Genomic DNA, 17,817 nt, shown 5'->3' on the forward strand with positions numbered 1-17,817 from the left:
TGCAGCCTCCGAATGTGGTGCATGGTGGCTGAGCCAAACCAGACCATGATGGAGAAGGTGAGGACGGATTCAATGATATCAGTGTAGAATTGGACCATCATTGCCTGTGGCAGATTGTGTTTCTTCAGTTGCCGCAGGAAGTACATCCTCTGTTGGGCCTTTTTGACTGTGGAGTCGATGGTGGCCCCCCATTTAAGGTCCCTGAAGATGATGGTTCCAAGGAACTTAAATAACTCCACAGATGTAACTGTGGTGTTGATGGTGAGTGGGGGGAGGGGAGGGGAGGGGAGGGGGAGCTCTTTGAAAGTCTACAATTAGTTCCACTGTCTTAAGAGCATTGAGCTCCAGGTTGTTGCGATGGCACCAGGACGCCAAGGAAGTATACAGCGGGATATGCACAGATCAGCCAAAACATTACACCCTGATGGGCCAAAACATTATGACCACCTGCCTAATGTGCTGTTGGTCCTCCGTGTGCAGCCCCATACGCAGCAGGGTGCGATGCACTGTGTATTGTGACACATTCCTCCCGTGACCACCATTAAACATTTCTGTGACTTGTGCCACAGTCGACTTTCTGTCGGTTCGGACCAGACGGGACAGACAGCCTTCGTTGCCCTCGCGCATCGATGAGCCTTGGGCGCCCAACACCCTGTCTGTCGCCGGTTTGTGGTTTGTCCCTCCTCGGACCACTGTCGGTCGGTACTCACCACTGCTGACCGGGAGCACCCCACAAGCCTTGCCGTTTCTGAGATGCCCTGACCCAGTCGTCTGGCCAGAACAATTTATCCCGTGTCAAAGTCGCTCAGGTCTTTACTCCTGCCCATTTCTCCTGCATCCAACACGTCAACTTCAAGAACTGACTGTTCACTTGCTGCCTAATATATTCCACCCCTTGACAGGTGCCATTGTAACAAGATAATCAATGTTGTTCACTTCGCCTGTCAGTTGCCATAATGTTTTGGGAAAAAAACTGCAGATGCTGGTTTAAATCGAAGGTAGATCAATCTGAAGAAGGGTCTCGACCCGAAACGTCACCCATTCCTTCTCTCCTGAGATGTTACCTGACTCACTGAGTTACTCCAGCATTTTGTGTCTACCTTCGTCATAATTGTTTGGCTGATCGTTGCAAATCACCACAGAAATGGGCGGTGAAAAGGAGTTTAATCGCAAGTAAGTGTGCGGTGTTGCTCTTTGGGAGATTGAATGCAAGGGCAAAATATACATTATATAGCAAGATTTAACAGCACTCTTAACAAAGGGATTTTGGTGTCCAAGTCCATAACTCCATGAAAGTGGCAACTCAAGCAGATGGAACGTTGCAAGACGTTGGACAACCTGAATTGTTTTCTCTGGAACATCCCGATGGAAGTTTATAAAATGATGAGAGGCGTAGACAGGGTGGTCGGTCAGAATATGGTAAATGTCAATTATTTGAGGGCTTAGCTTGAAAGTGAGAGTGGCAAGGTTTAAAGGGAGGAGAGTGGTGGATGTCTGGAAAACGCTGGAGGAGGCAGATATATGATAGTTATGTTTTGGAGGCTTTTAGATTTGCAGGGAATGGAGGGGTGTGGATCACGTGCAGGCAGATGACATTCATTTATGTTGGCATCATGCCCGGCACAGACACCGTGGGTCAAAAGTTCCGATCCAGTGCTGCAATAGAACATGAACAGCAATCGGCCCCTAGGCCCACAATGACTGTGCCAAACATCATTAGTTAAACTGATGTCATCTGCCTGCACCACCACCCTGGCAATGAGTGTCAGGTACCCACCTTTATAGTTATCCCCTTTAGTGTTGGATATTCCACACTGGGAGAACAGTTCTGATTGTCCACCCTGTCCAAACATCTAATAATTGTATATAGGTCTATCCAATCTCCCCTTAACTACTGACATTCCAGAGAAAACAACCAAGTCTGAAGAAGGGTCTCTACCCAAAACGTCATCCATTCCTTCTCTCCTGAGATGCTGCCTGTCCCGCTGAGTTACTCCACCATTTTGTGTCTTCCAAGTCTATCCAACCTCTCCCTGGAGCTGAAACCCTCTAATCCAGGCAGCATTCTGGTAAACCTCCTCTGCACCTGCTCCAAAACCTCGACATCTCTCTTGGAATGGGGGGACTAGAACTGCATGCCATACTCCAAATGCTGTGATGTTTTATGTTCTGCTGAGTATTTCGAGAAGATCTGGATAACCATTTAATTATGTTTAATGCTTTAATTTAAGAGAGAAGGATTCATCTTGCCACTTTAGATCAAATCGCACCTTAAACCTGCCAACGGTGCAGTGGAATAGATATTTAATACAGCTAACATCATCCCTCAGATCTATGTATTATCTCATCCATTGAGACGCCTAAACTCATTCAATTGAAAGTTAGCTAAGAATGGTACAAAGACTAAAATAAGCAGCTCAGGAGCAGAGGCAGCATCTCCACTTAGATTTAAGTGGTCGGCTTGTGAGGTTTCAATACTATCAACACTTGAGCTGTGAAAGCATTGTGCAACACAAATAGTTACTCCAGAGTCGTGTTGTACCTGAATAGACTACAAGGAGATAATGCTTGCTATATATAGATCTGTAATTTCAGCAAAAAGCTAACTGACGTACAAAATTAAAATGATCACAAACCCTAAATGCATAACATTAAACCCCGCTTTGCAATTTGCGATACCTTCTGCAACCAGGCCAGGATTTGAACTGCCTGCTTAAAGTCAAGTTCAATATTGCACCATACCAGTTGTATAGGTTGGTAAATCAAGGTTTCAAGGTCAGTTTATTGTCACGTGCACCAATTAATGTACAAATCACACAATCATCTGGTGTTTTTCCACACACGTCCACCAGACATGCACCTTGTCTACGGTCTTGTGAGGTACAACAGAATCCAATATTGTGGCAGATTGCCTGACTGAAGCAGGATTTAAAGATGCACAGACCCCTCCCCACAGCAACATTCTAGCCCACGAGCACTGGAGGCAAAGGTCTGCTAGTTTACAGCATTCACGGTGTAAACATCATCAAAATCTGTTCCTTACTTGTGCATTTCCTGCCAGATTACAGCAATCACCCAGGGTTAAAAAAATAGCCATTGACTGAAGCATTTGGAAACTGCAGAGAGCCATGATAGGAAATTGTACAGCGTTTCTTGGTTACACACATGGAACCTTGTTTTCTCGTTTATGATATTGTTTATAGTGCACTATGTTCACATATTGCGTGATGCTGCATCAAGTATGAATGTCATCGTTCTATCTGGGACACATGACAATAAACCACTCTGGACTCTCTCGATACGCGTTTAGCATGTTCTGACATTATTCAGGAGTTGCCTCAAACATCTGAAAATCAAATGAAGTTCCTAACAGATGGGGTAATGGTGGGTGAGTGAGCCAATGAACCATGCACATCATCAGCAGGATTGTAGCTGATCCGATCTTGGACTCTGCCACAAAATCCTGACCCACCCCTGAAGCAGAAACCCCTCGCGATAAATAGGTCACTGTTCTGATTGGCCATCAGCAACTAGTGGAGATCCACTAGAATCAGTCCTAGAGTCCCGACCTAATGCGACCTGTAGCGATGGCATGGATGAAAGGTTCAAGTGGACTGCAGCTTCATGCTTACGATACAAAAATAGACAGGTTCGCAAGAGGATGCAACGAACTGTAAAAAGATAGACAGATTGAGTGAGCAAAATTTGTGCAATAAATATAATGCGGGAAAATGTGAGGTTATCCATTTTGAAAGATAGAAGGAAAATAATTTAAATCGAGCCAGACAACAAAATGTTGCATTGCAAAGCAACTGCATGTGGGGTGAGGAGAAATCGCAGTCCATGATTCACAAAGTTAGCATGCTGGGACAAGTCAAAGTGGTGCAACAGTGAAGCATGTCTACGGCCCAGGTTTATGTTGCCCATCATCGCTGTCTGTGCTAATCCCACTTGCTTCAGTCCACATCTCTCTCTGTCTTACCCATTCAAGAACCTGCCCAGATGCAATGGAAGGCATTTAAAGACCGCATGGATGAACTACAACAATTGTTCATCCCAGTTTGGCAAAAGAATAAATCAGGGAAGGTAGTGCATCCGTGGCTAACAAGGGAGATTAGGGATAGTATCAAAACAAAAGATGAAACGTACAAATTAGCAAGAAAAAGCAGCCTACCAGAGGACTGGGAGAAATTCAGAGTCCAGCAGAGGAGGACAAAGGGCTTAATTAGGAAAGGGAAAATAGATTATGAAAGAAAACTGGCAGGGAACATAAAAACTGACTGCAAAAGCTTTTATAGATATGTGAAGAGAAAAAGATTAGTTAAAACAAATGTAGGTCCCTTGCAGTCAGAAACGGGTGAATTGATCATGGGCAACAAGGACATGGCAGCCCAATTGAATAACTACTTTGGTTCTGTCTTCACTAAGGAAGACATAAATAATCTGCCGGAAATAGCAGGGGACCGGGGGTCAAATGAGATGGAGGAACTGAGTGAAATCCAGGTTAGTCGGGAAGTGGTGTTAGGTAAATTGAATGGATTAAAGGCCAATAAATCGCCAGGGCCAGATGGGCTGCATCCCAGAGTGCTTAAGGAGGTAGCCCCAGAAATAGTGGATGCATTAGTGATAATTTTTCAAAACTCTTTAGATTCTGGAGTAGTTCCTGAGGATTGGAGGGTAGCTAATGTAACCCCACTTTTCAAAAAGGGAGGGAGAGAGAAAACGGGGAATTACAGACCAGTTAGCCTAACATCGGTAGTGGGGAAAATGCTAGAGTCAGTTATTAAAGATGGGATAGCAGCACATTTGGAAAGTGGTGAAATCATTGGACAAAGTCAGCATGGATTTATGAAAGGTAAATCATGTCTGACGAATCTTATAGAATTTTTCGAGGATGTAACTTGTAGAGTGGATAAGGGAGAACCAGTGGATGTGTTATATCTGGACTTCCAGAAGGCTTTCGACAAGATCCCACATAAGAGATTAGTATGCAAACTTAAAGCACACGGTATTGTGGGTTCAGTATTGATGTGGATAGAGAACTGGCTGGCAGACAGGAAGCAAAGAGTAGGAATAAACGGGTCCTTTTCAGAATGGCAGGCAGCGACTAGTGGGGTACCGCAAGGCTCAGTGCTGGGACCCCAGCTATTTACAATATATATTAATGATTTGGACGAGGGAATTGAATGCAAGTTTGCGGATGACACGAAGCTGGGGGGAAGTGTTAGCTGTGAGGAGGATGCTAGGAGGCTGCAACGTGACTTGGATAGGTTAGGTGAGTGGGCAAATGCATGGCAGATGCAGTATAATGTGGATAAATGTGAGGTTATCCACTTTGGTGGCAAGAACAGGAAAGCAGACTATTACCTGAATGGTGGCCGATTAGGAGAAGGGGAGATGCAACGAGACCTGGGTGTCGTGGTACACCATTGAAAGTAGGCATGCAGGTGCAGCAGGCAGTGAAGAAAGCGAATGGTATGTTGGCATTCATAGCAAGGGAATTTGAGTATAGGAGCAGGGAGGTTCTGCTGCAGTTGTACAGGGCATTGGTGAGACCACACATGGAGTATTGCGTACAGTTTTGGTCTCCTAATCTGAGGAAAGACATTCTTGCCATAGAGGGAGTACAGAGAAGGTTCACCAGATTGATTCCTGGGATGGCAGGACTTTCATATGAAGAAAGACTGGATAGACTCGGCTTGTACTCGGTTAGAAGATTGAGGGGGGATCTTATAGAAACTTACAAAATTCTTAAGGGGTTGGACAGGCTAGATGCAGGAAGATTGTTCCCGATGTTGGGGACGTCCAGAACAAGGGGTCACAGTTTAAGGATAAAGGGGAAGTCTTTTAGGACCGAGATGAGAACGTTTTTTTTCACACAGAGAGTGGTGAATCTGTGGAATTCTCTGCCACAGAAGGTAGTTGAGGCCAGTTCATTGGTTATATTTAAGAGGGAGTTAGATGTGGCCCTTGTGGCTAAAGGCATCAGCGGGTATGGAGAGAAGGCAGGTACGGGATACTGAGTTGGATGATCAGCCATGATCATATTGAATGGCGGTGCAAGCTCGAAGGGCCGAATGGCTTACTCCTGCACCTATTTTCTATGTTTCTATGTCCTGCTGTGCTACTCCAGCACTCTGTGAAACGTCACCCATTCCTTCTCTCCAGAGATGCTGCCTGTCCTGCCGAGCTACTCCCTCGTGTTCCTCGAGGGAGGAATTGCCCCTCGTATTCCTCGTAAATCTTTCCCTTGTCCCCCACCCAGGGCAAGAGACTGCATTCACCCTTTTGTAAAGACAGTTGCATTAAAGTTAAAATATCCGTCAAAATTAAAGTAATAAAACTATTCAATGTTTGCTTATGAAGTTACAGCATCAGAGTAGCAAGCCCCCCCACCCCGCTCATGGATGGAAATTCTTCAACCTTTATGTTTAGGAAGGAATTGCAGATGCTGGTTTACACCGAAGAGAGACAAAATGCTGGAGTAACTCAGCCAGGCAGGAAGCAACTGTGGAGACAGACACAAAAAGCTGCAGTAACTCAGCGGGACAGGCAGCGTCTCTGGAGAGAAGGAATGGAATACTTTATTGTCACATGTGACCAAGCACAGTGAGATTCTTTGCTTGCATAGCCAATGTATACAAATAGCAGCCATCTCTAGCGCTGACAAAGTTACAAAGCACGCCGGCTCCTCCTTTTGTTCTTGCCCCCCCCCCACGCCGGGTCCCCATTGTCCATTGTTATTCGCCTCCCCCTCACGGTGCCCCCCCACCCCCCATGCCAGGTCCTCCATTATTCTTTCCCCCACCCCACGCCGGGTCCTTTATTGTTCTTCCCCTCCCCCTCCCCCTCACAGCAGTCCTCCATTGTCCATTGTTCTTCCCCCCACCTCCCACAGTGCCCCTCCCCCACGCTGGGTCCTCCATTGTCCATTGTTCTTCCCCCACAGTGCCCCCCCTCTATGCCGGGTCCTCCATTGGTCTTCCCCTCCCCCCTCACAGTGCCCCCCCCCCCCCCCCCCCACACGCCGGGTCCTCCATTGGTCTTTCCCCCCCCCCCCCCCCCCGCCCCGCACGTTGGGTCCTCCATTGGTCTTCCCCTCCCCCCTCACGGCAGTCCCCCATACCCAATGGGCGGTGTTTCGGGTCAAGACCCTTCTTCAGCTGCACACAAGATGTTGGAGTAACTCAGCGGGACAGGCAGCATCTCTGGAGAGAAGGAATGGGTGACATTTTGGAATAGGTGACGTTTCCGGTCGACACTCTACTTCAGACTGAGAGTCAGGGAGAGAGAACAGAGATATGAAAAGGTACATAGAACAAATTAAAGATATGCAAAAAGACAGATCAAAACCAGCAACGATGATCAAGGGAAGGTGGAGCCTACAAAGGTCCATTGTTGTCTGTGGGGAAGGTGATAATACAAACAGCGTGGCTCAGGATGACAATGAAACTAATACGTTGAAGACTAGGGTGGGGAAGGGATGGAGAGAGAGGAGATGCAAGAGTTAATTGAAGTTAGAGAAATCAATATTCATACCGTAATTTGCCCAAGTGAAATATGAGGTGCTGTTCCTCCAATTTGCGTGTGGCCTCACTGACAGTGGAGGAGGCTGAAGACAGACAGGTCAGTGTGGGAATGGGAAGGGGGTTAAAGTGTTTGGCAACTGGGAGTTGTTGGTCTACAAGACAACTCTAGCTGGCAACAAGGCAGCTGTAAGCTTACAGCCCAGTGGTATGAATATTGATTTCTCTAACTTCAAGTAACCCCGGCACTCCCCCCCCCCCCCCCTCTCTCTATCCCTCCCCCACCTAAGTCGCACCAGCTTCTCGTTCTCACCCAACAAACTTTAGCCAACAACCGCCTGTTTCCTTTATCATCTTTACTTTTTTGCATCTTTCTTTCATTGTTCTTTATCTCTCTACATCATCGTCTATGCCTCTCGTTTCTCTATTCTCTAACTAGTCTGAAGACAGGGCTCGACCTGAAACATCACCCATTCCTTCTCTCCAGAGATGCTGCCTGTCCTGTTGAGTTACTGTGTCTATCTTCAGTTTAACCCAGCATCTGCAGTTCCTTCCTACACAATCTATTTGATGTCTTTTGTCTGCTAACTGCTTCAGTACATGAACCTATTAGGCAGAGACATAAAATCCTGTTTGCGGCAACATTTCTTGAATGAAAAAACCCTTTAAGGACACACAGATTGAAAGTGGTGGCTTGGCAGACAGTATTTTAAATCTTTGACACAGTGTACAAGGGAATCAAGTTAGATGTGCAATTAAGTCGAGTAACCTGACTTGGCATTAGTGGGAAAGGTAGTGAGGCTGGTATGGAGGGTATTCCATTCATGCTTTAACTATTTAACAACAGCTGATATCCAAAGCAGCAAATATCTAAAATAGAAACTAGACACAGAGTGCTGGAGTAACTCAGCGGGTCAGGCAGCATCTCAGGAGAGAAGGAATGGGTGATGTTTTGGGTCGAGACCCTTCTTCAGAAAATAGAAACTATTTCAGTTTGGCAGTGCCTCACTTTGATGAACCTAAAAATTACATTTTAGATAAACATTAAAAATAGCTGCAGCAAATGTTTGGAAAGTTTAACTCATTTAAGCAGTTCAGCGTTTACCTACATGTGCACTTGTCCTTGAAAACTGATTTGGCTGAAATCTCATGATTTATTATGTGTAGTTAATAAACACAGATGAATCAGCCGTCTCTTGGTCTGACTGGAGGAAATGAACAATAGTGCTGTGATTATCACATTTCACTGATACATGGGGAAACCAGGTCACTTCAGATTTTAGTTTGTTTTTACTGAGTCGCAGTCAGAGTCCTGATTTGAACCAATTCACAAACCGTTAGCCTGTTTGACCAGGCATGGTATTTGTCAAATTTATCATAAATATATTTACTTAGCACATCTCAAAGGAGCTGCCAGAAGTGAAATATCCATGGACTTGGTGAGTTAAATCAAAGATAGACACAAAATGCTGGAGTAACTCAGTGGGACAGGCAGCGTCTCTAGATAGAAGGAATGGGTGACGATTTGGGTCGAGACCCTTCTTCAGACTGAGAGTCAGGGGAGAGGGAGTCAAAGATGCGGATTGGGTAAGGTGTGACAACAAGAGATCAAAGGGGACAAAGATCAAGGAAGATGTAGAATAGATCATTGTTAGCTGGAGGATGCAACAAGGAGGCATATAAAGATAACATTTAATCAGGAGGACAGTCAGACTAGTTGGACAACTCGGATGGGGGAGGGGGCAATGGAAAGAGAGGGAAAGCAAGGGTTACTTGAAGTTAGAGAAGTCAATGTTCATACCGTTGGTATCAAAATATTCCGACTGTCTAGTCAATCTTCTCTGCGGTATTGTGTATACCACAAGCCTTGTCAACCCTAATTTCAATGGATATCCTTTGGGAGAGAATATTATCAAGTGCTTTTTGAAAATCCTGATTCATCTCCTCATTCACCCATATTGGCAAAACCTATTAGATTAGTTAAATACAATTTCCTTTCATAAACCCAAATTGACTCTGCCTAATTATATTATGATTTTCCAAATGCTTTTAATAGATTCCAGCATATTCTCAACAACCAATGGTTCGCTGGTTTTCAGCTCTCTATCTCCTCTCTTGAGATCTCTTTTGAACACCGACTCTGGCTATCAAGTCCTGGGATTTTTATTATTCAGTCCACAATCTCTCTTTAGTGACATTACTGACCAAGTTCTAACTGCTAAACCCTTGAATCCTGACGATATCTATTCCAATGACCTTGTCCTTTAGAGGAGGCAAGTTGTGGTGATAGCCCAATATCACAGACATTTCTTTAATCCATTAAAATGTCATCCTGCATTGCGTTAATGGGACCCACATTTACTTTTGCTACACTTTTCCTTTTTCCACACAGTTAGAATCTTCTACAGTTTCATTTCTTTTATATTACTTGCTGTAACAAGGTTCAGAGTTAGGTGAGAGGATGGTCACAATTGTCAAAACCAAACCAACGATCTCCTGCCATTCAGAAATGAAGACAAAGGAGGAGGATTCTGGACAATCAATCGCAGTTTAGGGCTAAGTTGTGATTTTAACCCTAACCTTAACCCTAATAAAGCTGGGGAGAATGAGGTTAATTGTAGACAAACAAAACATGGATTTTTTTTTAAATAGGTGCAGGTGTAGGCCATTTGGCCCTTCGAACCAGCACCGCCATCCAAAATGACCATGGCTGATCATCTAAAATTAGTACCCCGTACCTGCTTTTTCCCCATATCCCTTGATTTCGTTAGCCCTAAGGGCTGAATCTAACTCTCTTGAAAACATTCAGTGAATTCACCCCTGTGAAGGGATAGGCCATTTAGAACGGGGATGAGGAAAAACCTTTTCAGTCAGAGTTGTAAATCTGTGGAATTCTGCCTCAGAAGGCAGTGGAGGCCAATTCTCTGAATGCATTCAAGAGAGAGCTAGATAGAGCTCTTAAGGATAGCGGAGTCAGGGGGTATGGGGAGAAGGCAGGAACGGGGTACTGATTGAGAATGATCAGCCATGATCACATTGAATGGTGGTGCTGGCTCGAAGGGCCGAATGGCCTACTCCTACACCTGTTGTCTATTGTCACCATTCCTTCTCTCCAGAGATGCTGCCTGAGCCGCTGAGTTACTCCAGCATTTTGTGTCTATCGTGGTTCCTTCATCGTGATGTTATTGAGAGTGTGCAGTGTTTCTGTCTCCATACATGCAGCCTTGCTTGAGTATTTCAGGCACTGTTTTTAGATTTCCAACATCTGCAGTAATTTTGCCTTTGCTGTCATTATGGAGTACGGAGGTGACAGAGATTGCGATATTGAGCTGACTGTGAGCATGGAAGGGTTATGGGGAAGAAGGGCAAGCTACAAACAAAGGAGCAGGGACATTCATATACAAAATCATGAGACGAATAGATCGGGTAGATGCACAGTCTTTTACCCAGAGTAGGGGAATCGAGGATCAGAGGACATAGTTCAATGTGAAGGGGAAAAGATTTAACAGGAATCCGAGAGGTAATTGTTTCACACAGAGGGTGGTGGGTGTAAGGAACAAGCTGCCAGAGGAGGTAGTTGAGGCTGGGACTATCCAATCGTTTGAGAAACAGTTGGACAGGTACATGGATAGGACAGGTTTGGAGGGATATGGACCAAGTGCAGGCAAGTGGGACTAGTGTAGCTGGGACATTGTTGGCCGGTGTGGGCGAGTTGGGCCGAAGGGCCTGTTTCCACACTGTATCACTCCATGACTCTATTTGAAATGGAAGTTTTAAAAGTGTAAAGTGAGTCAGTGCAGAGTAAAGAGAAAATAGATGATAAATAAATAGAAAGTATACGACATAGTATCTTGGCGACATACTTCTATAAGCAATGTCGCCAAGGATTTTAATTTACCATGGATAGAAGCAGATGGGGAACTTATTGGGCAAGTTACCAGAGAAGGAAGAGTGACAAATACTAGCGTAAAATTCATCCCATAATGTACATCCATTCTAATCAAAATTAATCCTGCACCATATCCGCCATACTACTTACTATACACGGTACAATATCGATACAAAATTAAACTTGGCCTCAGAATCACTACTGTACTCCAAAGCGCTGAGAAAAAAACACCAACATTATAAGAGACGCCTCAAGGTGATTAATAAGCATCAATATTACTTACATGGAAACATAGACAATAGGTGCAGGAGGAGGCCATTTGGCCCTTCTAGCCAGCACCACCATTCATTGTGATCATGGCTGATCATCCACAATCAGTAACCCGTGCCTGCCTTCTCCCCATATCCCTTGATTCTGCTAGCCCCTAGAGCTCTATCTAACTCTCTTTTAAATTAATCCAGTGAATTGGCCTCCACTGCCTTCTGTGGCAGAGAATTCCACACATTCACAACTCTCTGGGTGAAAAAGTTTTTTCTCACCTCAGTTTTAAATGGCCTCCCCTTTATTCTTAGAATGTGGCCCCTGGTTCTGGACTCCCCCAACATTGGGAACATTTTTCCTGCATCTAGCTTGTCCAGTCCTTTTATAATTTTATACATTTCTATAAGATCCCCTCTCATCCTTCTAAACTCCAGTGAATACAAGCCCAGTCTTTCCAACCTTTCCTCATATGACAGTCCCACCATCCCGGGGATTAACCTGGTGAACCTACGCTGCACAGCCTGTGGAAGATCTTATTCATACACCAGATAGATAACCCTAAGCCAGCACAGAAGCAAAAGAGCAATGATCAAACTACATCCATTTCAAAAGGACCATATACACCCGAGGTAGGTATGCCTTATTTCTCTGCCCTCACTCCCCCCCCCCCCTCCCCCAACACAGCTCAGAGGGGGGCAAAGATTGTCTTTAAGGAAGCACCACATCACATCCAAAGTGAAGCAGTACACAATTCATGAGAGATTATCACATTATCTCCGTCTGGCCAATGCAACATTCTCAGTATTTCAAAACTGCAGGAAAGCAACATGTACAAAACCAGGAATAGAAGTGTGATGGACTAAATCAAGAACCGCACCAATTTCCAAAAGCATGTCCAAATCAAGTAGACTCTACTTTATTCTCAGACTCAAGCATGCTAAGTTCATCAGTCATTTAGTCAAAGTTGGCTCAGTCAGCAAATCCAGCATTATATTCAGTCATGTTTTAATCCACAAATACATCATTCCTTGAGAAATGATTAGTGTGGCACTAATGGCTAGTATGTCACTAGTTATTTGTGTCACAGCCACGGTCATTAGTTGAGTTTGTTATGAAATCCAGAGCATTATGGCGCCGCATCCCATTAAATAATCCAGAAAGGTAAGATGTAACTAATCGGAAATCTTCATTAGACGTTCATTATTGTTACAATCGACAAAATAAATGCAACTCACAGTGAAACTTTCATGGGAAGGCAGTTATTGAGATTAATGTAATGTTAAATTAGCATTGTCCAAACTGTGACCACAACTCCCAAATCAAAATAGAACCCGAACACATTTTGATGCATGACACAGCCACAAAATGCTGGAGTAACTCAGCGGGTCAGGCAGCTGAGTTACTCCAGCATTTTAGACAATAGACAATAGGTGCAGGAGGAGGCCATTCGGCCCTTTGAGCCAGCACCCCCATTCAATGTGATCATGGCTGATCATTCTCAATCAGTACCCCGTTCCTGCCTTCTCCCCATACCCACTGACTCCGCTATCCTTAAGCGCTCTATCTAGCTCTCTCTTGAATGCATTCAGAGAATTGGCCTCCACTGCCTTCTGAGGCAGAGAATTCCACAGATTTCGTGTCTCATTGTGATTTAAACCAGCATCTGCAGGTTTTTTTCCTGCACTTGATGCTTGACATTGCCATTTTCAGTTTGTGTTAGCCTTGTCTAAAATTAAAATCTAAAGACAGTTGTGCAAGGATTCAAAATCACCTAAAGATGGAGAGGCAAGTAATGTGGCTGCGTTTTGTAGATGGTACACATTGCAGCACATGCACTGATGGTGAATGGGACGGACAGCCTCTCCAATCCTTCCACTGCACCACGGCAGTCTGGGGCCACTGGGGCAGTCTGGGGCCACCGGGGCTGTCTGGGGCAACAAGGGCAGTCTGGGGCCACTGGGGCAGTCTGGGGCCACCGGGGCTGTCTGGGGCAACAAGGGCAGTCTGGGGCCACTGGGGCAGTATGGGGCCACCGGGGCAGTCTGGGGCCACCGGGGCAGTCTGGGGCCACCGGGGCAGCCTGGGGCAACAGGGGCAGTCTGGGGCAACCGGGGCAGTCTGGGGCAACCGGGGCAGTCTGGCAGCCTGGGGCAACAGGGGCAGTCTCGGGCAACCGGGGCAGTCTGGGGCAACCGGGGCAGTCTTGGGCCACCACGGCAGTCTGGGGCCACTGGGGCAGTCTCGGGCCACTGGGGCAGTCTGGGGCCACTGGGGCAGTCTGGGGCCACTGGGGCAGTCTGGGGCCACTGGGGCAGTCTCGGGCAACCGGGGCAGTCTGGGGCCACCACGGCAGTCTGGGGCCACCGGGGCAGTCTCGGGCAACAATGGCAGTCTGGGGCCACTGGGGCAGTCTGGGGCCACCGGGGCAGTCTGGGGCCACCGGGGCAGTCTCGGGCAACCGGGGCAGTCTCGGGCAACCGGGGCAGTCTGGGGCAACAAGGGCAGTCTCGGGCAACAGGGGCAGTCTCGGACAACAGGGGCAGTCTCGGACAACAGGGGCAGTCTCGGACAACAGGGGCAGTCTCGGGCAACAGGGGCAGTCTCGGGCAACAAGGGCAGTCTCGGGCCACCACGGCAGTCTGGGGCCACCGGGGCAGTCTCGGGCAACAACGGCAGTCTGGGGCAACAATGGCAGTCTGGGGCCACCGGGGCAGTCTGGTGCAACAAGGGCAGTCTGAGGCCACCGGGGCAGTCTGGGGCCACCGGGGCAGTCTCAGGCAACAAGGGCAGTCTGGGGCCACCGGGGCAGTCTGGGGCCACTGGGGCAGTCTGGGGCCACTGGGGCAGTCTCGGGCCACTGGGGCAGTCTCGAGCAACAAGGGCAGTCTCGGGCCACTGGGGCAGTAGTTTATTAATCCACCGGCATGTCTTTTGGAGGTAGACAATAGACAATAAGTGCAGGAGGAGGCCATTCGGCCCTTTGAGCCAGCACCGCCATTCAATGTGATCATGGCTGATCATTCTCAAAGGTAGACACAAAATGCTGGAGTAACTCAGCGGGCCAGGCAGCATGTCGGGAGAGATGCTGCCTGACCTGTTGGGTTACTCCAGCATTTTGTGTTTATCTTCGATTTTAACCAGCATCTGCAGTATTTTTTCTTAAGCATGTCTTTTGCCGGAACACCCAGAGGAAAAGGAAACCAATCCATGGTTCTTTCACTTCAGATTCAGATTAGTTTATTGTCACATACACCAGTGTGCCACAAATGTCAAGGTTTAACTGCACTGTGAGAGAGAACATTGTGGTGCAGCTGCTGCCTCACAGCACCACAGGATTCAAGCCTGACCTTGGCTTCTATGGGATTTGCACATTCTCCTTCTGACCATGGGGGTTCCTCCAGGTGCACTGGTTTCCTCCCACACCCCACAGTCGGGTGTTTGCAGGATAATTGGCCTCTGTAAATGGCTCCTAGTCTGCAGGGAATGGATGTGAAAGTGGACTAATATGCAATTAGTGTGAATGGGTGATTGATGGTTGTCGTGGGTTTGGTGGGCTGAAAGGTTGGTTCCACACTGTGTCAAAGGTGATGATGGCCTTGTGATGGGGTGGGCTGTGTTCACCACTGTCTGCAGGTAAAGCACGGAGTTGCCACACCGGCCTGAGATACATCCTGTCACTATGTTTCATAAAGCCACTGTAGTATTTTGAGACAATCCTCCTGGATGTGCATATCTTCTCAGATGCCCAAGGTAGATACACGGCCAGCTTTCCTGACCACTGCTTCAGTGTGAAGGGACCAGGCTGCAGATATAGATGCCAATGAACCATATCTACAGCAGCAAAGTGGAAGAGGACAGGGTTGTGTTCACCCCCCACCCCCCGCTTCATCTGTTCTGTAATGAACGGCCACGCTGCTGCTCTGTAATAATGATGCACGGTTCCCGATCTCTGTCCTGTACTCCAGTTTATCCTTTCAAAAATCAAATGGATTTTGACAATTCAACCAGTGTGTCTGGGGGGGGGGGGGGGGGGGGGGGTTTAGCAGCACACAGGAAGAGTGGAAAAAGAAACAAGCCTTCACACACAAGACACTGCAACTATTACAGACCATTTACTGCTGCACTGGGTACCATTGTTGGCAGATGATCCAAGTGTGTGGAATGTCAGAGTGCACGGATCAGAAATCGTCAACCTAAACTGCTTTCTCATGTGCATCAGACCATGGTAGCAAATGACAACCATGGTTTTAAAAGCTGGCCATCTACTTCAGTTACCATTTCTGTCCACATTTAGATTTCTTTGCAGCTCTTTAGTGGATGATTTTGGGCATCTATACTGCACACAGATTTGACTGACTTGTGAAGCACAAGGAAAATGTAGTTCAATCAGCAACACTTTCAGAAAGCCACCTTCTTGAAGATGTGAAATCAATTGCCCCGATCGACTGCACAGCCATGTTCCAGCAACTTGTGCAGCGGATATCCACCCTAAATCCACAAATACAACCACTCATCTAAGGTACGTTATAATATTTGGTCCTGTGGAATTTATGAAAAAATAAAACAAATAGTGGCAGTGGAGGCCAGTTCGTTGGATGCTTTCAAGAGAGAGCTGGATAGAGCTCTTAAGGATAGCGGAGTGAGGGGGTATGGGGAGAAGGCAGGAATGGGATACTGATTGAGAGTGATCAGCCATGATCGCATTGAATGGCGGTGCTGGCTCGAAGGGCTGAATGGCCTACTCCTGCACCTATTGTCTATTGTCTATTGTCTATAAAACATATTCAGAGAAATTAACTAGTTTACAGAGGACAAGATGACAGGAGGAGCCACTAACGCAGTTACTTTGGAGATGGACAAGATACGCTTCAATTAATACGTAGAACAATATTGATCAAACAACGTGACATCCAGAAACAATGATGAAAGATGTTGACAGAGTGCCTTGCAAACTGCATGACCTCACCAATATCCTGTTCACTATGTCCTAGTTTGCATTTGCCATCTCCGTCCTGCATCACAGTACGGAACCAAAGAGCTGAATCACAGGTGAAGTGCAGGAGGCTGCCCTTGACATCACAGCAATACCTGATCGAGAATAACAAGGAGCCTGGTACTACTGAAGTCATTGAATTATGGGGAAACAATTCAATACTTGCAGTCACACCTTGAACAAAGGAAGATGGACCTAATGATGTGCCCTGCAGTATTACTGCAGGAGGTCCTCATGGCATCGTCCGTGAGCCGAGTACTTTGAGCTGCTTTACCAATGACCTTTGTTGCGTCAGAGGCAGAAGGTGAGGTTATTTGCAGCTGGAACAACGATGTTCAATTCCATTTACCGAGCTATAACATGCGATCATGGACTGACAGGCAACTAGTATTCACACCATAAAACTACCAAGCAACAGCCATCTCAACCTGTGCAGCTAACCATCTCCCCTCAATACTCACCCGCCATTACCACTGACATCCCCACTATGAATATACTCCAGATCATTACCCACGAGAAACTCAACGTAAATATGCAGATACAAAATAGATTTTGAACAGAAGCTACCAGAAAAGGCATGTAATGTACAGCTTTAGTCAAGTCCCTTCCATCTGAAAAGATCTTTGCTTTGACAAGTCTCCCTTCAAACTCAAGAAATTCTGTCCCTTCTTAGTCAGTTCAATGACCAATTTATAATTCTGTACTCAACAGCTTAAGGGCCAGATATATTGTGTAGATTTGCACAGGCTGCCTCGATTGCAAGTATCATCTAACTGGTCTGTTTTGGATCTGGTGTGATATAGATATTAAAAGGTTTCTATTTTCAAAAAGGCTAAGTTACATCTCATCCCAAATGTACAAAACATTTTAATGATGGGTAGAGAGAAACAGAATCTTTTAGTCAATCGATAAATTCCATTAAGACTTGCTTCTACGCAGGGAAAGTATTCCCAAAACAAGCATCATGTCAAATTAGAAGCATTACCCATTTCCAAAGACTGTACAGGAACCCATGAATGAAGTTTAATAGCCTCTGAACAGCAAGACTAAACTGGCTTCCAGTAAACATTCAGGGTTGCAAGAGCTTCCAAAGCTAAACAAGGTGTACCGGGCGGGCGGGCGGGCAGGCGGGGGCAGGCGTGCGGGCG

At 46.3% G+C, this 17,817-nt stretch overlaps 1 protein-coding gene across 1 annotated transcript in view; it reads right to left on the reverse strand.

Moving 5' to 3' along the window:
* Positions 1-17,817, reverse strand: part of LOC144595009 (F-box/WD repeat-containing protein 7-like) — a 119,711-nt gene that overhangs the window by 27,462 nt on the left and 74,432 nt on the right. The window lies entirely within an intron of this gene.

This window comes from Rhinoraja longicauda, chromosome 7 (assembly GCF_053455715.1).
Source record: "Rhinoraja longicauda isolate Sanriku21f chromosome 7, sRhiLon1.1, whole genome shotgun sequence".
NCBI classification, from domain to species: Eukaryota; Metazoa; Chordata; class Chondrichthyes; order Rajiformes; family Arhynchobatidae; genus Rhinoraja; species Rhinoraja longicauda.